The sequence below is a fragment of the Protopterus annectens genome, chromosome 3.part0 (genome assembly GCF_019279795.1).
Source record: "Protopterus annectens isolate FY-2018-M chromosome 3.part0, PAN1.0, whole genome shotgun sequence".
Lineage (NCBI taxonomy): Eukaryota > Metazoa > Chordata > Ceratodontiformes > Protopteridae > Protopterus > Protopterus annectens.
In genome coordinates this window covers 360801706-360809897 of record NC_056731.1, presented here as the reverse complement: position 1 = coordinate 360809897, position 8192 = coordinate 360801706, and positions in this window count along the sequence as shown.

Genomic DNA, 8192 nt, shown 5'->3' with positions numbered 1-8192 from the left:
CCACTTGTCTTTTACATTGAATCATTCTGGTGTAGCACCTACAGTCACAATGGACAAGGGTTAGCCACATCCTTTGCAGCTGTTGTGGTCCCCTCAGTGGGCAAGGGAAAGCCATTCTTGTTAGTCCTGAGGAGAGGGAACACGGAGGGCTTCCCTCCTGTGTCAAAATGCTGTACCCATCCCTGAGGAAGCTGATGCTGCCATTACTAACACAGTTTTCCCCCACACTAAGCATGTGTCTACTCCTCAAATTTCCTTAGATAAGAGTAGTTTACTGGGTCTAGCTCATGGTTTAATTTAGGCTATTAATCGCAAATTAGTTTCTGGTAAGAGAAATAGGGATACATCTTTTTCTGAAGAGACTCAAGATTCTGAATCTGAATAGGAAGATGAAGGGACAGATATAGGGTTTCCTTCTCAGATTTCTGATTCAGATTCAGAGGAGTGCTCAGTTTCTGATTCCCTCTGTGTGTAGTTCTCTTTCTCTGATACTTTTGCTAGACTGTACCACTGTTTTTAGTGGGAGAACACAGGTTTTTCAGTCCCTAAGAAAATACTATGAGTTGTTATGGAATCTACATCCATTCCTCCTGTTCTTTTTAGAGAATGTATGTGTTACTGCCTGCAATTTTCTTGATAGTCAGCCAGCTGTCCCTAAAAAGGCAGAACAGATGCATAAAGTTTCTCTGTCTTTTAAATTTTTTTATGCAATATTCCCAAACCTAATCCAGCAGCTACAGCTTTAGTTGATCCAATTGCTGCTAAACACTTAGTTAATTCCAATCATAATCTTTCTAATAAAGATGGGAACATTATTGATATGTGTGGGGAAAAGTGTATATTTCTGCAACTTTGATTTTCAGAATTTTGACTTGTCAGGCTGATATGTTAAAGTTTGTTCAAACTAATTGTGAAAGTATGAGTAATCTTTTATCTGCAATTTCTTCTTGTGAGGAAAAATCTGTTTTAAATAATTTAGTTTCTTCTACTGCACAGGTCACTACTCATTGTTTATAGTGTATGCATAAATCTGGTGATACTTCTTCCAGGGCTGTGGTCACTGGTACTGTTTTGAGGAAATTTGCATGGCTGCATTTTCAGAACCTCCCAGGTGATATTAAAATGAGATTTTAAATTTCCCTTTGGACAATGGTTTAGTTTCTGGCCCCTGTGCTGCAGAAGTGATCAAAAAGTGTGATGAAAGGGGTAAGCTAATCCAAGGAATCTCTTAAAAATTTTCAGCCCTTCTTTTCCCAGTTCACAAAGGGATTCTCTAATTCATCATCCAGTTTTGGCAAAAAGCAGAGTAAACAGTCTCAATAAAATACAAATAAACAGACGTTTAAGAAGAAATGGCAAGGGTGTTGCAAAAATAAAACTTGAACCTCCCAAAACCAAGGACAGTCCAACAAGAATGTATGACTGTTCAAGATACTCTACCTCCATCCCATTTTGGCCATTTTTTTCTTCCAGAATGTCTGAATCTCCATTTTTCTCTTTGGCAACAGATAATTTAAGACAAATGGGTGCTGAAGATCATTCAATGAGGTTGCAGATGGCAATGGGAAAACATTCGTCCTTTCAAGAGGGTCATTCCCCATCCTCTAGATCAGACTTTTTTTTTCCCACCAGTTCTTCATTGCATGCTGTCCCAAGGAGTGATAGAACCAGCATGGATATTCTTGGTGTCAAAGAAAGAAAATACTTGGAGATCAGTCCTGGATCTTTCTTTCCTAAACCTGTTTGTGATGGCGCCCAAATTCAAAATGATGTCACTTCACAACCTGTTACCTCTTCTTCCTCTTTCAAGTTTCATGACAACACTAGAATTAGAAGATGCTTATCATCAAATTATCAGTTCTCTGAATTCTCCTTAGGACTTCCACTGCACCAAGAGTGTTCACAAAGTGTCTATCACCAGTTATAGCTCATAGAAGCCTACAGGGTATACACATTTTTCCATATTTAGATGACTTTGCAGAGCCTTTTTCAAAGGGTCAGGAATCTCCCTCTTGAGTGAGAGATCTTTCATACAGGTTAGGATTCTAAGAGAACATTCAAATGTCTTTTTTGACTCCTTCACAAAAGATTGTTTCCCTGGGATTTTACCTAGACACCTCTGGTCAAAGAGCTTTTCTTCTAGATCTATCTGTCATTACAAGGTCTTTTGTTCCAGAACCAACACATTTTCTCTTTACAAATGCCAGTGCTTATGTTTGTCAGAAGAGAAATTATTTGGTTTAGACAACAGATATCCTTACATCCAGGTCTCCCCTTCTCCCTCCCTGTTCCAAAGCAGCCATATGCCTCAAACTGTGTATGAGGAGCAGTTTCTGGAGGGATAAACTTACAGGGTATGTGGAACACCAAGGACAAATGCAAGCACATAAATGTCAAAGAGATGCTTGCCCTGATCAAGGCAAAGAATTCTCAGAATCATCTTTGGTCCCCAGGACCTGTTGAAGTTGTTACAGACAATACCACAGTTATATGGTACATCAACAAGCAGGGGGAACCAGATTGTACCCCTCTTTGCAGGCTAGCCATGTTAGCTTGGGATGTAGCTTCACAGCACAGTCTCACTATACAGGCATCCTACATTCCATCAGAGCAAACCTGTGTGGCAGACAAGCTGAGCCAGACCAGGACAGACCCTGACAAATGGGAAATAAATTAGGGAGTCTTCCAAGATATGATCCATCTGGAGGGAGTTTCTCAAGTAGACCTTTTTGCCTCCTCTCTAAGCAATCAACTGGCAATGTTCTGTTATAGGTCTCCTTGCAAGAAGGTGTGGAACACTGAGCCCTGTTCTGTTCTTTTATTTTCTTTTCTTTTCCTTTCCTTTCCTTGGACAGGAATGTTCCTGTATGCTTTTCCACCTTTTCCACAGATGTCCATGGTACTTCTGAAGAAAAGGAATCTCCAAAGATCGTTATGGTGACTCCCTTCTGACCTATGCAGCCATGGTTCTCACTTTGTTTAGAAATGACCCAGGGCAATTACTGTAAGCTTCCTCACAGAATGGATCTACTCACTCAAGAACAGCAGTATTTGATACACCCCGACACCAATCAACTGCAGTTTGACTGCTTGGATGATAGGGCCTTAATTCCTTTTAGACACCTGTTTGCTGAGGAAGTGCAACAGGTACTAATGGAGGCAAGAAAGTCTGCTACTAGAAAATCATATGCGTATTACCAAATGGAAAATATTTTCTTGTTGGTACCAACAAAATAACCAGCACCCACTCAGGGCTAGTTGTTCTCTGGTTTTACAATATTTGTGTGAATTACTATGATGTCCTTCAAGGATGCATCTGCAGTCCTTACAAATGGGTTGTCCTGTCGTCAGGCAGCCCTTCGGTCGGCCGGATTCCAAAGTCTGGGTCTGGCTTCGGCTGGTGTCGCACTTCACCCGACGTCATAGCGGTAGTTTTTCGGGTATAAAGGCATCAGCCGACGCCATTTTCCCCAGTCTTCTTGCCGCGTGGCGCCCGAAGCAGAAGCTGTTCGCAAGTGCCGGTCGGTCAGATCCAGAGATTACTACTACCGAATATTACTTCGAAGACTTCTAAAAAGCTAAGTACCCGCTGGGACTCTTTCTTGCCTCAGCCGATGTCAGAGAAAGTGAATAACTGTTTATCTTGTGGGAAACAAATACCTCATAAAGATTTCCACTCCTACTGCATACATTGTTTAGGCCCAGACCACGACGTAGCAGCTTGTCTAGCCTGTGCTTCTTTTAACCGACGGACGCTTAAACGTCGGTCGGAGTTTGCTGAACAGATTTTCGGCTCTGATTATGCCTATATTATGCCGTCGGATCCTCCGACAACGCAAATTACCAAAAAACGCAAAGAAAAGGACCGACACTCGCGGTCCGCGGTTTCGGCCGAAACCGCGGTTATGCAAACCGCGAGTGTCTCGGTTTCGGCCGAAACCGAGCAAGCGGTTCTTTCTTCAGCCGAAACCATGCCTTCTACTGAGGCCTCTTCTAACCTGGTAGAATCGGCTTCTGAAATCCAACCTTCTGTTGCGGTTTCACAGGAATTATCAGACTCTATTCCCCTGGATATTTCAATCCCTGCACGTGGAGCTGCTAGGCCGCCTGCAGCAATGTCTATTAAGGCCTTTGCCACGGCTAAAGCAGCCAAAGCATCAAAAACGGTGCCTGCCAAACCCCCCTCTCACAGACCCAGCACCAGCTCCCATATGCTTTCTTTGGCTGAGGATCTCATTTCTTTAATTCGTGGATCCCAGCCTCATCCAGACAGGGCCTCTCCCCCTCCTCCAGAAAAGAGGCCTAGAGCAGAGCCCCCTGAGCCAGTATCCACAGATGATTCCTCTGATGACTCAGAACATACAGACCCTCCTGAGGCTCCTTATTCTCCTTACGAAGACTCTGATGCTGAAGAGTCCATCCCTTCAGCCTCTCCGCCTGAGGAATTTTCCTTTGGGGAAACCTTGCATGCTATGAGGGAACAATTTCAGTGGCAGGGCCAAGATTTCTCAGACTCCAGAAAAAGGCTTAGAACCTTTCTACATTTGCCACAACATAGGCCTTTAGCTATACCTCCAGTTCTTTCTGTTGTAGATGATGCATTTAATGATGCTTGCACTGCTCCTGATTCATTACCTCCGGCCCTGCTAAGCCCGATAGGTTCTACAGGGTCCCGGACACTCATCACCATTTATACAAGGCTCCTTTTGCAGATCCAGAGACTATCTCCCAGGGCCCTAAAGCTGTAGCAGCTACTTCTACTAAAACCCCTCCCTCTGAAAGGGAATCCAGGTCCTTAGAGAGATGGGGTAAAAAAGTTTACACCTCTGCTACTTTGTCAGCTAGGGCTTTGAACTGCCAATTTCATATGATTCAATATCAAGAGTTTATGCTTGACCAGTTAACTAAAAAGCTGTCCTCTGAAGAATCTTTAGATAAAAAGTATGTTCAATAAATGGTACATAACATACAGCAGGTTAGTAACCATTCTTTAAAATGTGGCTATGATGCACTGGAGGCTTCCTTTAGATCAGCCATGACTGGCACAGTTATCAGGAGACATGCATGGTTGAAAGAACAGGCATTACCAGACCATGTCAAATCAAAACTTTTGGATGCACCCATGGACAAGGTCAATTTATTTGGTTCCCCTGCACAGCAGGTACTAAAAAAGATGGAAGAGAAGGCAAAATCTGTACAGACAGTGAAAGATTTCTTACAGGTTCAACCTCCAAGGTTTAGCAGGAACTGGCCCTCCAAGAATTGGTCCTTTCCGGACTCCTCTAAGACACAAAGAGGCAGGAATAGGCATTCTAGAGGCAGAAACCAATCCAGGGGTGCCTACAGGGGACGCCAGTGGCAAGGTAACAACCAGCGAGGCACGGATGCAGCCACCACCACTACAACAACTCAATCACAGTGACTTGGCGGTGGCACCGCCTACCAGGGAACAACTAGAAGCACCCTTAGGTGGAAAGCTAACCTTATTTTCAAAGAACTGGCATTGCATCACAAGGGAAAAATGGATTTTGCAAACTATAGACCAAGGTTACAGGTTCCACTTCCATACTCTACCAGGAAAGAGAGGAATGCCAAACCTGCCACCTACTCAAAGGACAGAAGCTCTAAAGCAAATATCTCAACTATTAAGAATGAGAGCTGTGGAAAAGGTACCATCTATGGAGGAAGGAAAGGGATTTTACTCCAGACTCTTCCTGGTACCAAGAAAAGAAAACAAATGGAGGCCTATTCTAGACCTGTCCGCTTTAAACACATTCCTCATTGTTCCAAAATTCAAAATGCTGACCCTACAGCAGCTTCTTCCCATGCTGGGCAAGGAGTCTTGGCTGGTAACTCTAGATCTCAAGGGGGCATACCTGCACGTCCCCATACGACCAATTTGCAGAAGATACCTCAGATTTCTTGCAGGATCAGAGCATTATCAATTCTCAGCATTGCCCTTTGGCTTATCTACTGCCCCCAGAGTGTTCACAAAATGCCTGGCATCAGTAATTGCTCATTGCAGACTTCAGGGGATTCAAATTTATCCCTACCTGGATGACTGCCTGATACAAGCGGACAACAAAAGCAAGCTAACAGAAGACTTACAAAGAGTCATTTACCTGCTGCAAGCCCTGGGATATACAGTCAATATAAAAAAGTCAAGGCTGATTCCATCCCAAAGAATAACCTTTCTGGGTGCAGAACTGGACACATCAAAACAAATGGCATTCCTAACTGCAGAAAAGAAAGAGCAACTACATCTCTACTTCTTGGCATTAACAAAGCAGAACCATCTAACTGCAAGAAAAGTGCTACAAGCCCTAGGCTTCATGGCATCCTGCATAATACTGGTCCCTCATGCCAGACTGCATATGAGAAAGCTACAGTGGTACCTAAAGAATTTGTGGTCCCAACACAAGCACAGCCTAGAAACCAAAATTCCAATTATCCCATGCCTGAAGCAAGAGTTCCTATGGTGGGCTCAGGCCTGTCAATCAAACACAGGATTGCCCTTCTGCAACAGTCAACCAAGCCAAACCATCACGACAGATGCCTCAGACCTCGGTTGGGGGCACACATGCTGGGCAAGTGCATTCAAGGCCTATGGACTCAAGACCAGCTGCACCTGCACATAAATCTAAAGGAAATGCTGGCAGTAAAATTGGCAATCCAGTCATTCAGACCTTTTCTCCAAGAAGGTCAGTTGATGATAAGGACAGACAACACCACAGTTATGTGGTACATCAACAAACAGGGAGGCACACATTCATATCCTCTATGCCGGCTGGCACTGGACCTATGGGATGTGGCTCTGAGCTACAACATTCAGTTACAAGCAATTTTTGTACCGAGGAAGGAAAGCATTCTAGCAGACATATTAAGCAGAACTACCACAGATGCCCACGAATGGATGCTGCATCCGGACATCTTCAAAGCCATCACAACAGAATGGGGATTACCACAAATAGACTTGTTTGCATCCCCACTTAATCACCAGCTAAAGAAATTCTACACAAGGACGTACCACCCACTTGCTTGGAAGGTGGACTCCCTATCTTTCAGTTGGAAAAACCTGACAGCATACGCATTCCCACCACTTCCTTTGATGCACAAGGTGCTTCTGAAGATCAAAGAGGAACATCCGAGGATCATTCTGATAGCTCCAGACTGGCCAAGCCAACATTGGTATCCATTGCTGAGGAGCATGTCTCGGGAACAAATATGGACACTACCCCTGATCCCATTACTGTTAACACAGAACAACTACAACATCCTGCATCCAAACCTGAAAACTCTGCAGCTAACTGCCTGGAACATTACATAACAGCAATTAACCCAAATTTATCCCAAAGGGTTAAAGACATAATCCTGGAGGCTCGTAGACCTTCAACAAGAAAGAATTATGCAGCAAAATGGAAAAGATATCTCATTTGGTGTACTGCAAAGGGGCAAGATGTGACACTGGTGAACATAGCCAACATCCTGGAGTACTTGGCCGAGCTCTTCCATACAGGCCTGTCCTATTCTTCCATCAAGATACATGCATCAGCCATTTCAGCAGAATACAGCTTGGATCCTCCTGTCTTCTCTCATCCTCTGCTCAGACAGTTTCTGAGAGGAATTAAAAATGTGAAACCTCCCAGGAAACCTCCACTGCCAGCATGGGACTTGAACTTTGTGCTAGAAAAATTGACACTTCCACCTTTCGAACCAGCAGCAACAGCAGAATTACAATACTTATCCTGGAAGACTGCTTTCCTGCTGGCAATAACTTCAGCAAGAAGGGTCTCTGAACTACAGGCATTAATGGCAGTGCAACCCTTCCTGATCTTCCATCAAGATAGAGTGTCCATGAGAACAAATCCTACATTTATGCCTAAGGTGGTATCCAGAGTCTCTTTAAATCAGGCTATCCACCTACCTACATTCTTCCCCAACCCACAGAACAGGGGAGAAAGACTCTTGCATACCTTGGATGTACATAGACAATTACGCTACTACCTGGACAGGACCAAAACCAATAGAAAAACTGACCAGTTTCTGGTAGCATATGCAACAGGAAAGGAAGGAAAACCAATTTCAAAACAGACAATCTCCAAATGGATAGGAAATTGCATTAGATTTTGTTACTCCTACCATGGAAAGAAAACTCCAGAGAACATCAGGCCTCACTCCACAAGGGCTACAGC